At 27.3% G+C, this 19,673-nt stretch overlaps 1 protein-coding gene across 7 annotated transcripts in view; it reads left to right on the plus strand.

The window, feature by feature from the left end:
• The window catches only part of LOC129979840 (neuronal acetylcholine receptor subunit alpha-7-like), a 484,828-nt gene that overhangs the window by 412,938 nt on the left and 52,217 nt on the right, over positions 1-19,673 (plus strand). The window lies entirely within an intron of this gene.

The raw sequence follows: 19,673 nt of genomic DNA on the forward strand, positions 1-19,673 counted from the left end.
GAAGTTTCGAAAAATATTCAAATAATTGCATGTATAAAAAGGATAAATGGAAACATTGAAACTATTTTAGCTATTTTGATATAAACAAATAATAAATGATATAACTTTTGTTTTCTATCAATACTAAACATTTGAATGAACATGAACAGAAATTAATTTTTTACCACAGTTATTAAGATAATTATTATTTGATTAAGATGAATATGTAGTTCATGAATTGAAAAGAATAATGTGTTAGATACGTATATATGAATTATTTTCTTAACTGCATACTACCTTTCTGTTAATTGTATTCCACTTTTCCCAAATCTATTCGGATTCATTATCTTGCTTTCTTTGGAAAATATATGTGTTCAGCTTTTGAACCTTTTGCATTATGCATGAAGCTCGGTTGTTGCTTCTATGTATTTCCCTACATTTCACCTATTACAGACAGTAACAAAAAACAGAATGATTTTCATCAATAGAAGAGAAAAATTTGATAAAATAAAGCAATTAATAACCAACAACTGTTATTACTTACCCTCTTTATTAATTCTAATGAAAAGCCTTCTACTATATAGAAAAAATATATTTAACAATAGAATAAAGTGTGTAATGTCGTATATTAAAGGTTTTAGCACTGAAAATGAAAAAGCGACAAAGTTATTAGATGTTGTTTTTAGTTATACGAAAATCATTGCAACGGAAAAAAAGAAAACCGAAAGTCTGGAAAATTTCAGATTATATATTTTTGTACTTTCGTTTTGTTTAAAAATTTCCCAAAATTTATATATAAGTATATATAAATTTATATAAAAATATAGGTATGAAACAATATTTCATGTCAACATGTATTAATATCAGCAAAACTAAACGCATGTAAAAGAAACATAATACATTTACTTTTTTATGGTTTTAAATATTGCATTTCAGAAAAATCAAATCTGAAATATACTTGTATAATGACCAGCCAGTTTGAAATAAAGCATCACAATATAACGGAAGTAAACGGTTTTTATATCTAACATCTTAGTTGGGGTGAATATTAATTCAGTATTCAAGAATATGGTTAATTTGATATACTTTATCTATCAAATCACTTCTGTGGATACTATAAACAATTTATGGATAATCAATTTATGGTCACTTTCTGAATTATTAGATATTAAATGATACACCAGTTATTCAATACTTATTTCAACTTTATTAACATAAGATTTTGAAAATCATAAAATACATAAAGTAGTTGATATTTATTTATAATGAAGCTATTTTCGAATATATTCTCAAGATGCATTCTCAAGCATTTGGAAAAAAAGATGCCAAAGTGTTTATAACAAAAAATTTTTAAAAAATTAAAAAGAAAAAACTTATGTATATTATGTGATGATTAGAAACCTTGGTTGCTTCTTTCAATTCAAAAGACAATTATCGTTTAGAGATTAATAATGATTTAAATAGCATATTATGAAATAAAATATTTTATTTGATATGTTTTAATTAAAGTGTTTTCTATTATTTGAATGTCATGAACTTTAAACAGAATCTAGTCAAACTATAACAAGCAGCGCTATACTAAAGGTTTACATACAAACCGATGCATTTCTGTTAATTCCAAACTAATGCATAGGCAGGAGCATTCAATGAAAGAATGTGGATTCATTCTGATATTCAAATGTTTAACTAAATTTTCAGAATATTGTTACCTATTACTGTAGGTATAATGATATAGTATTTCTTTCAAACAAATAATGTAGCTCAAGCGAATATTGTCTCATAATTTATGCTACTTATTCATAATAGTTTATTTTAAATTGCATAAAATGAAAGTGTTTTCCTTTAACAAATATTTTGACTTCAATATATTAAAAATATTTCATTCGAAATGATAATAATTTTTAAGTCATTACATATTATATTTAATTGAAAAATAATTTTTCACAATAAATTTTAAAATATATATATGCGTTTTAAATAAATGATAATATCAAGGATATATAAATGATAAATAACTTAATAATCAAAGAATAACACCTCATTTCATTTTTATTACAAACATTGATATCTATATTTATTGAAAAATAATTAGAAAATCATCTTATTTACGAATTTATAAGTCATTTTATACGCTCTTAGAGAGTGAGAAATAGAGAATGTTTTCTTTCAGGAATGGAAATGAGAATTATCTTATTAAGAACGTCAACAAACTAAATAGCTTTAGATTATAAGACACATTTTTTCTCATAAATAACATCTTAAAATAAAAATGAAAAAATATATTTTTATAGTGGACAATTTTTTCTCTTTCAAAGAATGGCGATCATTAATTTGAACATTTTACCAAGCATTTCGTGTAAAACTACCGTCCCTTTCACCTAAATTAACTCTGTGTGAATTTAGGTTACATGGTTTTTAAAATCCTTATTCTGTCAAAGTCACACGAAAAGTTTAGGAGTTTTAAAAAATGGAGTATCGATTGAAATCTGAGAACTCTGAGAACTTAAACAAGTCTGAAAGACTCTGTGATGCAAAAACATGACTTATTGAATAAGTATCGTTCCATTTATGTGAACTACGCTGGCAGAATTTATTGAATCGCGTTCATTTCAGAAGTAAAATAAAATATTTTCTACGTCGTAATGACTTCAGGAACATTTTTTATACAATATTATATATTGAAAAATTATATTGTAAATATATCATGCAAATATATAACATATAAAAATAATATTGTTCAAATATATCATTCTATATATCATGAATAATATGAATAATGCATTCTGTAGTGCTATATACTTTGATGTTCCATACATTTGAACAAGTCTTATACAACAATTATAACTACCTTATTTACATATATCTAGTTATTAATTCAGATCTTTACTGCAGTTCTAATACCCTTACTATTTCAATAGATTTTACGATGACTCAAATATTGATAGCCGTTAATTATGGATTTTTTTTCATAAAAACTCAAAACATTTTTCTCTCTGATATTTCGGAATCAGCTTTAAAATTTCAACCTCAGAATTCCGCGAGATTTTCTGGTATTTTGTCGCTATGAGAAGAGAACTCATCAAAATTATTGACTTTAAAATAGCAGGAATCGTTGAAAAGACTACTGAAATTTTTCATCTTTAAATTGATTGAAAATTGTTTTATAAGTATTTTATTTGACTTCAAACAGTTCTCATGATTACCGTATGCCTATTCATTATTTTATAATGATATCTAACATAGATTCGTTTAAAAGCAGTATTTTCTCAAAAAATAAACGTCTTTTAATTTGTGAATAGCTGTTAGGTTTCTTAAAATTCTCTTAATAATTTTATAATAATATATTTAATTGCCAGAAACTGGAAACATGTTAATAATCGGCTTTTTAATTTTTTTATCTTAAATGAAAATAATTGGTATCAAAACGTCTTATTTCAAATTGCAAGAATCATTCTTAAATGCTTGATCTAAAACATTTATTCTTTCGAAATCCAATAAAATATTAAACTCACAGTTTCTGAAACTGAAATGAGTCAAAATCTGTTATTTGAAAATTTTCATGTATTATATAAATTTTCTGTAGTGTCAGAAGTGTTTCTCATCTAACGTCGAAAGACAGAAAACGATTAAAATTTTTTTCAATAAGGACCATTTTTCTGGAAAATAAATCTAGAAACAAAAATCCGAAATCATGATTAACAATGAAAATTATAAAAACTTTTGAAAGTTCTTTTTAATTTAAAAGAAAAATTGACTCGTTTTTTAGAATATTTCAAAAATATCTGTTCATGTAAATATACATCCTCGTATTTTGAAAAAATAAGCATTTTGTTCTTAATACAGAATTAGAAATCGGTCTTTCATTTATGTTTTATAACTGATGAAGGACAAAAAAATGTAAAACATTTATGCTTTTACAAGAAAAGATTGTAATGAAAATGATATTTGGAAAAATTCATTACTTGGTGGAATTGCACAGAAAAAAAGATGGGTTTTTAATTTTACTGGTAACTATTTTTATTTTTAATATATTTCTTTTATTTTCCTTCGAAGTTCTTTTTATTTTACTATTGATTGTAAAATATTGAACTATTGATGAACATAAATAATTAAATTATACATCTATATTAAAAAACTAACCAATATAGATTATTTTCTTGCAAATTAAAGAAAATTATTGGTGCGTCGATGGACATGTTATCACTTTGATTGGCAGTCATATGAGTTTAAAACCATCTAGAGGGCATTGTAATCGAGGAACTAGTACAAAATAAGAAAAAAATCGACAAAATTAAAAGAATCAATACTTCAGTTGAAACTTTAAAGCATCTTATTATGTATGATGAACTGAATCATACATAATTTAACTTTTCACTTAAAACTCTTGATCGTTATCCTCAGAATAACATTCAGTAATAAAAAATTGTTGATTTTTATATTTGTTCTGTGGGTCAGGATAAGCCTACACGTTAAGTTTGTGAGTAAAGTATACTGATATAGATATTTATGTATTTTATCAACTAAATCTGAAATATCTGGAATATATGTCCTATTTTTGAACATTCAACATGATACAAAAAATCTAATTATAAATTTGCAACGTTATTGATACATTTTTTATTTGTCAAACATATGATGAAAATCAAGACTTCTAAAATTATGAAATCATTTTTCTTATTAAATATTAATCTTCTGGAACTTCTTCTTATTCATTTTAAAACATGAAATAAGACATGCTGTGAATAAGAAAATATTGCAAATAAGACAATCATCTATTTTAATTGGATTTATGACATCATTTGTTTGATGCAAAGCTGAATTAAATTTCTTGATCCTCAACCTTGAAAATTTTTAGCATAATTAATGCGATGACTGATTTCTGTTTCACATACAAATTATTTTTTCAATAGCAATTTTTCTACATTTTCTATATTTTTTATTAATATGGATAATATGTTTTAATACCTTTTGGCTCATGCTAATATCAGTAAAGTCTGAGGTGAATGGTGTAAAGAATAACTGATACATATATGTTTAATTGATTCTAAGCAGACAGGATAAAAATCTTTTTAAGTGATCTTGGAGAAAGATTTTAGAATTCTTTTACCTTATTCGCGTAGAAATGCATTTTTTTATTATAAAATATAGTATTATGTTAGTGATAAATCAATAATTTACATTTTATAAGGAGTTATATTTAAGTGAAAAATATTTATCTCTAAATAATATGGCCGAAATTCTTTTGAAACACTGATCAAAGTTTATTTCTAATTTTAGCCCTTATTAATTATTCTTTGTTTGAAGAGCACATTTTTCCAAATAAAACGGAAGCTGGCATCACTTCATCTCAATTCCAAAATTCTTCTGGGAGGCTTTCATTAACTTAATGCTTTGCAGCAATCTATTTTTACTGTCATACTAGTTGTTTTCATTTACTAAAAAATAATCATTTTGCATTAAATTTTAAAGTATAATTCTTTAAAAAATTACACCTTACCATAGGAGTACTTAAAAAACCGATAGAAGTATTTAATATAACTTCTTTTTAACAAAGTTTTATTAGCTGGTGCAATTTACAAATCAAATTTGAAATACTTAAAAATTAATATTAAATGTTATTTTTCAAGAACTACTGATTCTGAAAATTATGGAAAAAAATAATTATAAGAAATGAAACAGTATATATATATATATATATATATATATATATATATATATATATATATATATATATATATATATATATATATATATATATATATATATATATATATATATATATATATATATATATATATATATATATATATATATATATTTGCTGCAAAGCAGAATTATAGTGTTCAGCATTCTTAGTATTTTTTTTTAATTCTAAATTCAAATAATAAAATTTTGACGCGTATTTATGATGCGATTTGAAAACAACCTCTACTAACGTCAAAGTTGTCATGTCATAAATTTAGTATCATTGACCGGAATCAATAATAGGTAATTTCGTTATAAATTAATTTAAAGGCCCAGAAATTTATTATTTGTTAAAAATAATGTTTCTTTTATTACTAAATATGTATCATTTAAACATAAACGAACGCAAGAAATTAAAAGACAATTATCTTTGTTTGTTATTTTGAAAATTAAATATTTCAAATAAATAATAATATGTAAAATTTTACTCCAGTTTTATATTTCTACCTTTTGAATGCCGTAATTTTTTCTGAATTATAATATTTATTTATTATTGGAGCTTTTCAACCTTATAATGAATCACCCCTTTTGTAGATCTTTTTGTCATAAAAAGAATAAAAAATACAGCGATTTTTATTAAATTTTCTCTTATTTCATCTATAATCACTTTCACAATCAATTCTATGAAACCTAAAAGAAGAACACCCCTAGCTCATTAATTCTTACTTCTCAGTATCTTCATCTCTCTTCTTCGTTCACAGAATATAATTTTTAAAACATAATTTATAAATGTATCAAAAACCAAATTAACTCTGAATAACATTTCAAAATGTGATGCATGCTCTTCAAAGAATCGGAAATGTAAAGATTACTCAAGAAAATATCTTCAAATATTTAATAAATAAAAGCAGAATAATTTTGCGATTCTTAATCTTATCAGTACTGAAAGGTCCCAAACGCCTGTTGAAGAAAATTACAGCGGGCGCTCAAGACGCCTGGATGAAAATTCCTTCCTCTTTACCCTGGAGTTTCCTTCTTCTTTCATTAAATGTAATTTATTGAATAGCCGAATTTCATGACTCTTTCGATATAGACGCTCACCCAGATGGGCTTGGGTGACTGAAGAATTATCCAAGAATACTCAAAGGATGTCTGAGCATACATTTATTTAAAAGTCATCAACTAAGAGAGGTATTCCTGACAATAGCACCTTTTTAAAAACACGAGCTGTCATTTCATTTTTGAGAGGGAGCAGACAATATTTCTTATTTTTAAGAGAGAAACTCGAGTTTTTTAATATCCTGAGGAGAATGATCTTAATAATCAGAAGATTAAAAGCAAAACTTAAAAAAGAATATTCAAGCTTTAATGTTTAATTTGTTGTTCAACCTATTGCTTTAATCTTTTACATTTTGCAATCAATTGTTCAGTAATACAGATGGATACTATCAATCTAATAAAATCAATGGACCGCAAAGAGTTAAACGAAATAATAAAGATAAAGGTTTTTGCGTTTCCTTCCCATCTTTCCCCTCGTTTACAGAGCTGAAAAGATTTTTTAATTCAATTAGTATTATTTCATTTTTAGTAAAAAAATTTATCATACATTAAATTTAACTTGCCTCTTCAAAACATTTGTACATTTTAATGTACAGTAAGAATTATGCCTCATTAAAGAGTGATATTCTACTGAAAAACAAAAATACAATTTTTTTTAGTATCATCTCAGTTTTTTCAGCAGTTACATATCTTTGTGTTTTTGAAAAACTTCCTTTTTCCTTATATTTTCAATAATGAGAACCTTTACATGATTTGTATATTCAAAAGTGAATAGCATATGTTTTCTCTACTTGCTCCATAAAAGCATTTAAGAAAGAATTCTGAAGATAATTAAAGCCATACTACTTCAAAAATTGTTATTTACAAATATTTTGTTATTTCAATGATTGATAAATTAAGGCACTTTTTGTTCCCTTCTTTAAATAAATAGATTTTAATTCTATTTTTAATTAAATACTTGGTTACATTGGAAGATTTGGGTAAAATATTGTTTGGGGAAAAGAAAATTTATTTTTTCATGAATAATATGAGACTGTAATGTCTATTCAACTTTGAATTTTCTAGCTTTCCTCGAAAAAAAGCAATAATCTATTTTACGAATTTAAATGCTAGTGAGTCTTGGTGACGCTTGTTGATCAAGTTTCTTTCTTATCAAAAGTAGTTTGTGAGGAAATTATATGAAAAAATGAAATCCAGCAACCTCGCCGTGAAACATTTATTGCTATTAATTATTTTGGAGCTCAAAACAGTTCTGAGCCAAGATTAGGTAATTTGTTCACTTATCTTATTAATACTAGTGAGATAAGTGAACTCACTCACTTTAGAGCATCACTTAGTTGCTCACCGATAAAAAAAATATCCCTGTTAGAAACTTACTATTCTACCATTATAATATACAATTTCTCAATTACTATTGTTTATATATGTAATTATCAAACTATACCATGTTATCTACAATTCTGACAAAATGTCTCATATGTAGAGACGAAACAAAGTTGTGTTTAATTTTTGAGCATAAATATATAAGACTTTATACAATTGCATCACAAGCAAAATGACGTACAAAGGCATCATAAACAATATCTACAAACTTAGCAATAATTGTTTTCAATTCATTAATGATAATAATACTTTAAATAATGATATTAAATCCCAAAAAAATTCTGAAATTATTCTCGGGACAGATTTTTATTTAAATAATGTATCGTTATTTTACCAGTTCATTTGAAAAATTCTTACATGTTTAAGCTGGTATTTCATTTATACAGATGCGATTAGAAACCACCTGATAACTCAATATCTTCACTAAAAGGGATGACATTGCTTTATAATTAATTAAAGTTCTATATGTTTCGATATTCTTAGTGAAATCCTGAATTTTTATTTTATTATATAAATCTTGTTTTAAGGAAATGTGTTTTATCTAATAATCCGTTGATCCAATAGTTAAACAAAAATTTCAGGAATGAAAATTGAAGACAAATATAAAAGTTGTTTATTTGTATTTAATTTATTGATATTCATTATGGGTGTGCTTAAACTCATCAAAAAAAGATAAAATTAAAATTCAATTGAATATTCAACAAAATATCTTATTTAGTCACAGAGTTCCTACCCAAAAGATGCCAAAACCGTTAGTCACAAGCTAATGTATATTTCATAATGAACTAAGCTACTATATATATGTTGTTTGTAGATTAGAACAAGATGTTTGATTTATAGAGTTTAGATTTATAGAGAGTTTTTATTCAAGAGAGTTTAATTTATAGATTAAATTTATGGAGATTTTTCGCGCAAAAGACATTTGTTTATACTGTGCCAAACATATGGTAAATAAGCAAAATCACAGTTATACACGAAAGGTGCTTGCTTTTTAAAATTTTAAAAAAATATCATCGCATCTCACTGAAGTCAACCAAATTGTTACAAAGTTGTTAAAGAAGCAGTGAAAATGTTAAATGTAAGGCGAAATTTATAAATAAAATAAATTTTAAAGAAATTAAAATCAATAAAATTTGAGAAAACAAAAACAAATTGCTTCATTAAAATCAGTAAAAGAGGCAGAACCCGGTCTTTGTTTGTACTTAGTTGGCCTTATTATATGAGAGTATCTTTTCTGTTGTTTGCGCATTCTGGAGAATGGGAGCGAAGTTGCAGGACAAGCATCTTCTGGCTGTCTTATAAATTCTCAGACATATTATATTCCAGTGTACTGGTGGTTATCAAAATAATGGAAACTCCTATATAAAGAATAAGAAAACTCCTTTATATAGAATCCTTTATTAGTATGATGTAGGATCGCCTTATAAAGAAAACTTTTCTTTATAAGAGTAGGACTCCTTATAAAGAAAACTCCTTTATAAAGAATCCTTTATTAGTATGATGTAGGATCGCCTTTGGCATATAATACAGCTTGGATTCGATTCATACAAATGTTGAATCTGTTTAAAGGAATATTGTACCATTCTTCCTAGAGATATTGTGAAAGTTCTGGGAGAGATGACGGTGGAGGATATCGATTCCGTACTGAACGCTCTAAAATAGACCCTAACGATTTAATTATATTGTGGTCGGGTGACTCTGCGGACCAAGGTGGATGTTTAACTTTATCCTTATGTTCCTCAAACCATGATTGGACAAGTCTCGCTGCATGGATAGGTCCATTTTCATCTTGGAAAATTCAATCTCTTGCAGGAAACAACGTTTGCATTATAGGATGGACCTGGTCAGCTAAAACTTCTTTGTATTTCTCCCCACTGATCCTTCCTTTCAGGATTACGATTGGTCATGCAGAAAACCATGACATGGCTGTCCATATCATGACAGATCCACCTCCATGTTTGACAGTTGGAAGGAGACAATCAAAGTCATATGCTTGTGCAGGTGTCCTCCAAACATGAATCCTTCCTGTTGTAGAGAAAAGTGTGAAACGCTATTCGTCAGACCATATTACTTTCTTCCACTTATCAATCGAGCTTGTGAGTGTGACACCACTGTAGACGACGTTTGCCCTTAATATCTGTAATAGATGCCTTGGGAATTGCTGCTCTGCCATAAATGTTCTGTTTAAGAGCGTGCTTCTAATTGTAATCACTGGCATTGGAGAATCCAGATGGGTAAAGAGCTCTGCGGTCACTTTTGCTGCAGTTGTTAGCTTTTTTGACATTACAATTCGCTTCAATACCAGTTGGTATGTTTCGATGAGCTTCTCTTTCCTTCCACTATTTCGCTTTGCCGAACTTGTATTACCGCGCTGTATGTATGCTATCATGACTTTAGACACCGTACCTCAGACACGCTTAAACGTTGGGATGTTTCGGTTGCATTTGCTCCAGCTTCACTGACTCCTACAATTTGGCCTCTTAGAAAATTCGAGAGGTTCAACATTTTACACCTTTGAAAAAAGTCGAAGAATTGCAGAACTTCAATAAAACTATCACATACTACCAGAATATATGCATTTCTATTTATAAAAAAACTGGTGGCAATTATTATATTTTAATGCTTACAAAGCGCATATAAAAATGTCACCTTTATCCACAGGTGCCTCCATTATTTTGAAAACTACCTGTATCACCTTTCAGCATCATCATAATGTTGAGCTTGTAAATTATTTGTTTTTCTGCAGAAGATTAGCCATTTATTGGGGCTCAGAGTCAATAAGATGAACATCGTTAGTAATTTCAACTGCTTTTCAATACAGAAATAAGTTGCTTAGTCAAAGTTTTCTGTTTAAGTTGTTTAAACAGAAATTTTTTGTTGTTGTTGTTAAGCTTATAAGAAAAAGGGTGTCTATTGATATTTGTAATGTTTCAATATTTTTCAACATTCATTTTCTAATTATTTGTATTAATCTGGGAATATTTTTTTAGTACTTTTCTATTGTTGGTTGGTGGTTTTGGAATTGGAAAAGTAGAAGTGGGATTGCTTCCTTTTCCGAATTAGGTGTGAATATTTTTATAAAAGATTCAACAGATCATGTACCAATTTCAGACGCAAGAGATAAATTTTTAAATGGAATAGAATGAGGAGATAAAATGTGGAGACTTATGGTTTCGGGTGTTTTCCTCACTGAAATTGTATGATTCGTTCCATGAGTTGATGCACAAAACTTCACGATCCATTTAGCTCATCATATGAAATATCTGGGTTGTTTTTCAGTAATTACTCTCTTTTTAAGTTTCCAAGCATAACAAGAAGGGGAAATAGAAATGTGAGAACATTTATAATTCACACATTTTTCATATTTTGCACATTTAGAGCTGTCATAGCCTGCTCCACAAGTTAGAGTCTCATGGCAAGAAGTTTTCGAATAGCCAAAATGCTGGCATTTAATGTATCGCGGGAGGTTCAGAATATAAGACCGAACTACTAATTTTACATAACCTGCTTTTATAGACTCTGATATTTTTGGAGAATGAAAGGTTAGAAAAGATACTTGGTATGATTTAATTGCCTGTTCGTGCTGATATGGATTAGTCAGTTATTCTGGTTTAAAATTTTCACAAATTTCTTCTATTGTTGAGTACAACAGTTCTCCACAAGATATTACATTTTAAAGCAATTATATGTAAAGTAAAAATAACAAAAAAAGTGGCTAGAGATTCCAATTTAATGGTTTCCGTTTGTTTACGAGATGCAACTTCTATATGCAGTTCTCCTGAACGTAATTTTTTGAGTGGATTTTGCGTTACCAATATTTGAATTTACTTCTTTACTACAATGAAACATGGATTAATGTGAAAGGTCTCATTTGTTGTATATGTTCGTTTGAAGATAGTGTCAAAAGATTTTTTTTCTTCAATCTGGTCATTATGGCTACTATTGAAGCGAAGACATGTTCTTTTCTGTCCATATGATGCTTTTTAAGATTTGGACCTGAAGGCGCCGCCCACCGCGGAACCCAACAAGGGGAGACAGCAACCGACTCCACGCAAATCCAATCTCGGCACTTACCTTAGTGCTAGCCAAAATCTACATCATAGGAGTTATCTCCGGGGACAGTGAGCACCCTTAACATCAAGCCCAAAAGTGATCCCGTCACTTGATCCTTATCAGATTAACCGCGAAGATGGCTAACTATTGTCAAATCAATATACCGGGGATCACAGTGTACTACTCGTCTGATGGGTCACTACTCATGTCCAACACATGGCGTTCCAGGCTGGCCATGAGAGACAAGAGGCAAACAGGGTTACAACAACTTCTCATGGAAAACTTCCTCACTTGCGCTTTAGGGACGGAAAAATAAAGTGGAAAGCAGAAGGCAGAGAAGGGGATAACAGAGAAGGGGAGTAACTTGTTACCTTGGGATTAGGATATGTAATAATCTATAGAATGTGAGCCCCTGAGGGGGTTAACGTATTCGAAATTGATGGATTATTACATATGAAAAAACAACCAATATTTTAAAAAATTACATATAAGTTTTTCTACCATTTAATTAATACACAGATTTCACTGCGGATCCTATTACATTAAAAGTTTCATTTATTTAATGTGAGTTTCTTTATTCTCTTCTTTATTTATTTGAATAATGGATGTTTCATGGAACACAATTATCTTACTTAGTGTCTATATTACAAAAAAGGGATTATTCAGATATATATCATTACACATTTTTATTGTATTCTTCTAAACTCCTTTGAGATGATGCTCTTAAAGTTTTGCTTTAAAAAGGAGGGCAAGTGAAAAAGGGCAAAGAATCATATGGAAATTTTTGCTTCAAAGCATTCACTCTTGAAAAAGCTTTATATAGTTTTTCATATTCTTCTAAATTTCATATCAATTTTTACTTTCATTAGAAATTTCCTCAATTTAAAAATAAGCCAAGTACTGTTGATACAAAATCATGTTATGCAACATGAAATTAATTTTGGAGATTTGGTACAAACATAAAATAAGTAAATATCAATAAAAATGCGGAATTTTTTTTAATGAATGATATTTTAAATAATAGTGTTGTGCTTAATAATGTTATGAATCAAAACTTAAAGGATTTTGGAACTTGAGAGCCTTTGTAATTTAATTTGAATTTATATTTTTAAAAAACTACACGAATCTTCAACTAATATTGCAAAATTGTTTATGAAATCTTCATGATTTATTTCAATGAACTTTCATTTTCAACCTGCATGAAGTAGTACATTTCAGCTGTTTCTGAATTTAAGCTTATGTATCATATTCAAAAATTACTTAGTAAATATTTTTCAACGTACATAAACGAAATTCCGAAATAGTACCGATTAATCATTTCCTGTTTGCAGCAGGAAAATCTTTTTTTATTTTATCATAAATGAAATCTGATATTTTTATGATAAAATATGTAATAAATCTAGTTATGAAATCTTATCTAATGAGACAAAACATAGGTTTTGCATTATTAAACTTATAAACTGTGTTACTTCATTTAGACTTTTAATAGATTAAATAATGAATGTCTATTCTGTTTTCTAGTTTTGTGAATGGTAAAAATATGATAGAGTTATAGAGTTTTTACAATAAAATTCAGCACAGAGCATGATATACCAGTATCAAATGCTTTGAATCTGAATTTCAAAAATAAATCCTTGATTCTGTCTAAAAATTAGAGGTTTGAACTATTAGTTACTAAGCATAATGCAGTAAGTGAATATCGTAAACGCGTTAGAGGCAAAGATAATATATCAATGATTTTTACATATTTGCATCATTTGTCATAGGACTGACTCCGTTTTTTTTTCTTTTTTGGGGGTACAAATATGATAGAGTTATAGAGTTTTTACAATAAAATTCAGCACAGAGCATGATATACCAGTATCAAATGCTTTGAATCTGAATTTCAAAAATAAATCCTTGATTCTGTCTAAAAATTAGAGGTTTGAACTATTAGTTACTAAGCATAATGCAGTAAGTGAATATCGTAAACGCGTTAGAGGCAAAGATAATATATCAATGATTTTTACATATTTGCATCATTTGTCATAGGGACTGACTCCGTTTTTTTTTCTTTTTTGGGGGTACAAATATGATAGAGTTATAGAGTTTTTACAATAAAATTCAGCACAGAGCATGATATACCAGTATCAAATGCTTTGAATCTGAATTTCAAAAATAAATCCTTGATTCTGTCTAAAAATTAGAGGTTTGAACTATTAGTTACTAAGCATAATGCAGTAAGTGAATATCGTAAACGCGTTAGAGGCAAAGATAATATATCAATGATTTTTACATATTTGCATCATTTGTCATAGGGACTGACTCCGTTTTTTTTCTTTTTTGGGGGATGTGTGAATCAATTTAATCAGCGATTTTGTGTTTTAAATTGAGATTCATTCTTCTCTAAAGCTGATCTTTTACCTGATTTTTTTCTAATTCTTTGAGATTGAAAAAAAATACTCAATCACCTAATATATCAAGATTTTTTAATACCAAATGCTGTCTTTTAATTGCTTATCTTTAGCGCATAAATGGGTATATGTGTAAACATTCTTGTGTAGCATATTAAACAGACTTTTTTGGTCGATAAGCCGAAATCTAAACTCTTTGTAATTTAGTTAGAAATAAAATCTACGTTAATCTTTCTATAATTACTGCATTCTTTTGTAAAATGCACCTACATATTACCAAACTAGATAGGAGTTATAGGGGCTCTATAAATGATGCAGTTGTGTAACTGCATCATTAATGCAAAGATTAATCTAAGATGCAATGTGGCAAAAGTATTGACAATGTTAAAGACTTCTGTTCTCTCATTTCTAAAAACATTTTGAAGGATTTCACACCGTTTGGCTGTACTTCAAATGTTTCAAATAAAACTCGATGTAAAATATATTACTGCAATATAATATCATAAATGTAATTACATACTTATTTTGCATAAAAATGAAACAGCCAATGCTTCGGTTTCAGATCATTATTATAATGTACTGTAACCTATCAAAGAGGTAAAAAAAATTCTATTAGAGGAAGAGATAATTCAGAATGAATTTTAGAAGACCATAAGCTTCCGAACATTGCTGAAGAAAATGATATTAGTAGCAAGATTCATTTAATTTATGCATAAATAGAAATTTATTTTTTAAACAGAACGTTAAATGATCACATGATCGTTCTAAAAGTAACGGAGATAATCCTGCTCACAAATTAGTCATTCTTCAAGTAGAAGTATTGATTTAGTTTTGTTATATTCCATTTTATATTGATTTTTATTTTGAACGACAATAAATTTTCATACTAGTATTCAAATTAGTATAGCCGAAATTTATTAACAAATGATAATCATCTCAGTATTTAGGTAATCAGGAAATGGTATTCTAAATATCTATAAAAGACTGCTACCTATCTATTGCTTTAATGAAAGTCAACGTTTTTGTTTGAAACATAAAATCAGATTCATAATGGATCAGATCTGAAATAGATCACTTTCAACAAGATTTAAATTAGGAAAGATAAAACAGGTTCAGAGATATCGATGAGAACATATTTACTCTTATTCTTTTTTGTATTCTATTAAAATTTTTATTGCGTCCACACCGAATTTATGGGTGTTATGGGTGATTCTGATTTTGTACTATAATTTTCTGTTTTTGTACTATAGTTCGGAAGGGATGAAGTAATATTGCATACAAAGTCAAATCTTGCTTATTTGACACTTGATGCCTTTGAATTTGACGATACTGGAATAAAATATATTCCTATTATCGAAAGAAAATCATTTTTCCTTTTTTGAATAGATTTGAAAACGATTCAATTCAGTATCATACATGTAATGGGGTATCTTACCTTATGGGAAAAAATATTTTATAACCATAAACGTTACAAACTACTTTTGGAAACTGGCAAACCGATTCTTGTCTAAGGTTTCTAACTTCAAAAGCAATGTATATTGCTCCAAAATCTATTTCATTGTTTATTATTCTATGAAAATAGATAAGTTTTCCACAGATATCTTGTAAATGAAGTAATTGTGACACATAACTATAGCAATAGTTTTAATTGATGTACAAACAAAATTGCATTATATCTCTATAATATAATCTCAGGAAAATTAATATTTTTAACATTTATCTAAAATCAATTGAGTGCTGTTTATAAGGTATTTACAAGGCTATCTATTATCCCATTACTGGGACTACTTATATAAGGTTTAAAAATCACATACCTCAAATATTTTTTCCAGGGATTTGCTTACACAAGTCTTCACAACATTTCTTGATGAATTCTCTGTAAATAAGAAATGAATATATTAATGATTTGATTTAAACTTGCACTCAGATCTAATTAATTACAACAATGAAAAAATATGAGATTTTAATTCTTTTCATCGGTAGAGATAGAAACTATGAAATTATCGTTGCATATTGGCAACAGTTTTGTTTCAAGATGAATAGAAGTGGAACATAGTGTGGTACATTCGTACTCTTGTAAAAAATGCTTTTTAGTATGAATTCATTGTCTAACTTCTGTCACGAACTTTTATGGGTCATTCATGGAATATTCTACTGAACTTATGGAGAAATGAAAAATCTCATGCTCTCTGTCTTAAAATCAGGAATGAATGGTTAATTGTGCCGCACTTTGATTTAGATTGACACAGATTTCTTTGAGCCAATATGCAAATTCATATAGCAATCCAATGTCATTATAAATTTCATGTAATTCATGATTTTTTATGGTTCTTCACCTCAATCATACTCTTATATCATGCAGATCATATTCTAACTTAGTGTTATCATATAAAATGTCACCAGTTACACTGATAAAATATTATTCATAAGCTTATTATTAAGGCATACGAAAATTGAATATCGTGTGGTTCAAGATTATTGACATGGCTTTTTGACATCTTTGCCAATCTTTAAAAACTAGAGTCGAATTTAATGTTTTCTTACTCATTTATGAAGTTCAAGATTCAATTTCAGCTTTGAGAGGAATCCATTTTTCTCTAGGGTTACTTTGGACTTTATTTTTAATGACAAAGAGATTTCTAGAGTTTTTTTTAAATAAATGAACTGCAAAAGACTTTGGTTAAGTAATTAAAAAAACTAAAATAATAAGAAATATATGCTAATGAATTAATTCTAGTCATTAGCATTAATGAAATGATCTATATTAATAATTGCATCTATAATTATATTACAGAATGTAATGATATGAAGTTATTAATTATATTATTTGACAATTTATAAGGACGAATATCTCATCCTTTCGTGTAGTGTTTAAGTCCTTCTTTTAACCCTTTATTTACCAAATTATTTTATTATTGAATAATTAGGTAAATTTTGGTGTAGAAAAATTCTAAGAAAGGTAACATTTTAATAAAAATAATTTGATTAATATTTGAAGCTTTGAAACCCTTCTTTTAACTGATACCTATAGTTTGCTGTCGGGATTACAGTCTTCGTGTTGTTTCGATGACTTTCATAAAAAATAGCTATATTTCAAAGATATAAGCAGGAACTAAATGGTAATTTTAAGTACTGTCAGAGGATAAAAAGGGAAATTAATAATCTCAAAAATTAAAACTTCTATGTTAAAAATTATTAAAATATATATTATATTGAAAGCAAAGCAATATTTGGAATCAATAATCTGAGGAAATTTAACTATTTGAATCATATTCTTTATAAGAGAAAACTTTTTCATTTGAGGTGAAATATTTTGAATTAAAAAAAACACCTGTTTAATTTCCACCACAAGTTTCCAGGTTAACACTTTAATCGAAACTAATATTACTATATAGAAAAAAAATTAAGTTTAGAAAAAAAAATTATTTTATGAAAATGTAAAAAACATTACGTCAACAATACAGTCGCATTAAAATCAACATTCTATAGTCCATTCTATAATTCATTAAATAAATCTAAAATATATAAATATTTTTTTTTTTTTGAAAAATCTTTAGTCCCATAGAAATTTATTTTTAAAAGCCTTTAAACCTCTGTTTATGGTTTATATCCCATAATAATATTCGTTATAAAATTGCATCAATATTATTAAAGCACATTTTTGCAATTGTATTAAACTTCTTTCTGTAAACGTCTATGAATCGTATTCCTCATTAACAAAAACACCAATATTATAAAAATAATTGATGAAAATATCAAATTTAAGCCGTTAGGGGTTACGATCTCCATTTGGGGAATTTGGAAATTTACTTACACTATTGAGCGCTAAAAATATATTTGGTATTCCTGATAGTTTATTTAATTCTATATATTTCGGTATATTGTGAGTAGCAGAGAGTGTTCATTCTATAATTCAGTTCTTTACAAAAAGCGAACAAATTTAAAAATTATCTGCCAGTGAAACGGAGCAGAATTATTATATTTGAAGCATTGTACTTTTGATTTGGGTTTTATATTATAATGAAATATCGTACATAAATATGTAATTTAGATTTATAGTAACGACCTGCTATTTACTAAGTCTTTTGTTTTTTAATTGAAATGATTTTTTAGCAATTCAATAAGGAAATAACTCTTTTTTAAAATATCAAATATTTTTAAAACAAAACATAATTTGAATATAATTATACAGATACATAATTTTTTGTACATATATATATATAAATTATCCGGTCAAAAATTTCAAAACGATGGTAGTTAATGGGTTAAACATTATAGGTGTGTGATATAATCAACTGATGTTTATGGAATATTGAATTATTAAATTATCTATGATATTCTCCCATGGTAAATCTTTGAAACATTGAATCGAATGATAAGAATAGAATAAAATGGAATTTTTTAAAAATTTAATTTCATACAAAACACTACATTCCTGATATTTGAATAAATGATGGTGCGAATATCTTACATTTTTATTTCTTTTATAAGTTGAAGTAAAGATAAAATGTAAATATCAATTACATTTTATCCCGTATTTGTTAGTTGAAATTTGTATTGTCTCTTCATATTCAAAGATAATGACTAAAAAAATAACGAATAAATATTTTCTACTGTTACTGGAAAACTGTTAAATAAACTGTTATTGTTAAAAAAATATTCGTTGACTTTGCCTTTTGAATCTTATTGTTTTTCCGTAACTTCATTTTTAAATATTTCTTCACCAAATGCTTAGACAAGCTAGTAAAAAAAATCAGCATACTTAAGATTTTTTAATATGATTTATTACTACCCAAAAATATTTATCAGAAACTTTGAAAGATTTTTTTCTGATATCTACGAATTGATTTATCAGATTGACTCTAATTATATTACTTTGATAGCGGAAAAAAATTGACTCAAAGTACTTTATGGTTTATATAATTTGTTTAATATTATTGAACTGGTAAAGAATCCATATGTGCATATAGTGAATGTATGTGTGTGCTTAGATATGCGAATAGTCGGTAGAAAGTTAATTTAAGCGTCTTAACAAAAGAGCAAAGTCAAACAAGGCAATTTTGAAGAGATTTGCATAGAAGATAAAGAAAAGCAAACACCAGAGCACAGGCTGAGTATGTC

This window comes from Argiope bruennichi, chromosome 1 (assembly GCF_947563725.1).
Source record: "Argiope bruennichi chromosome 1, qqArgBrue1.1, whole genome shotgun sequence".
In the NCBI taxonomy this organism is placed as follows: Eukaryota; Metazoa; Arthropoda; class Arachnida; order Araneae; family Araneidae; genus Argiope; species Argiope bruennichi.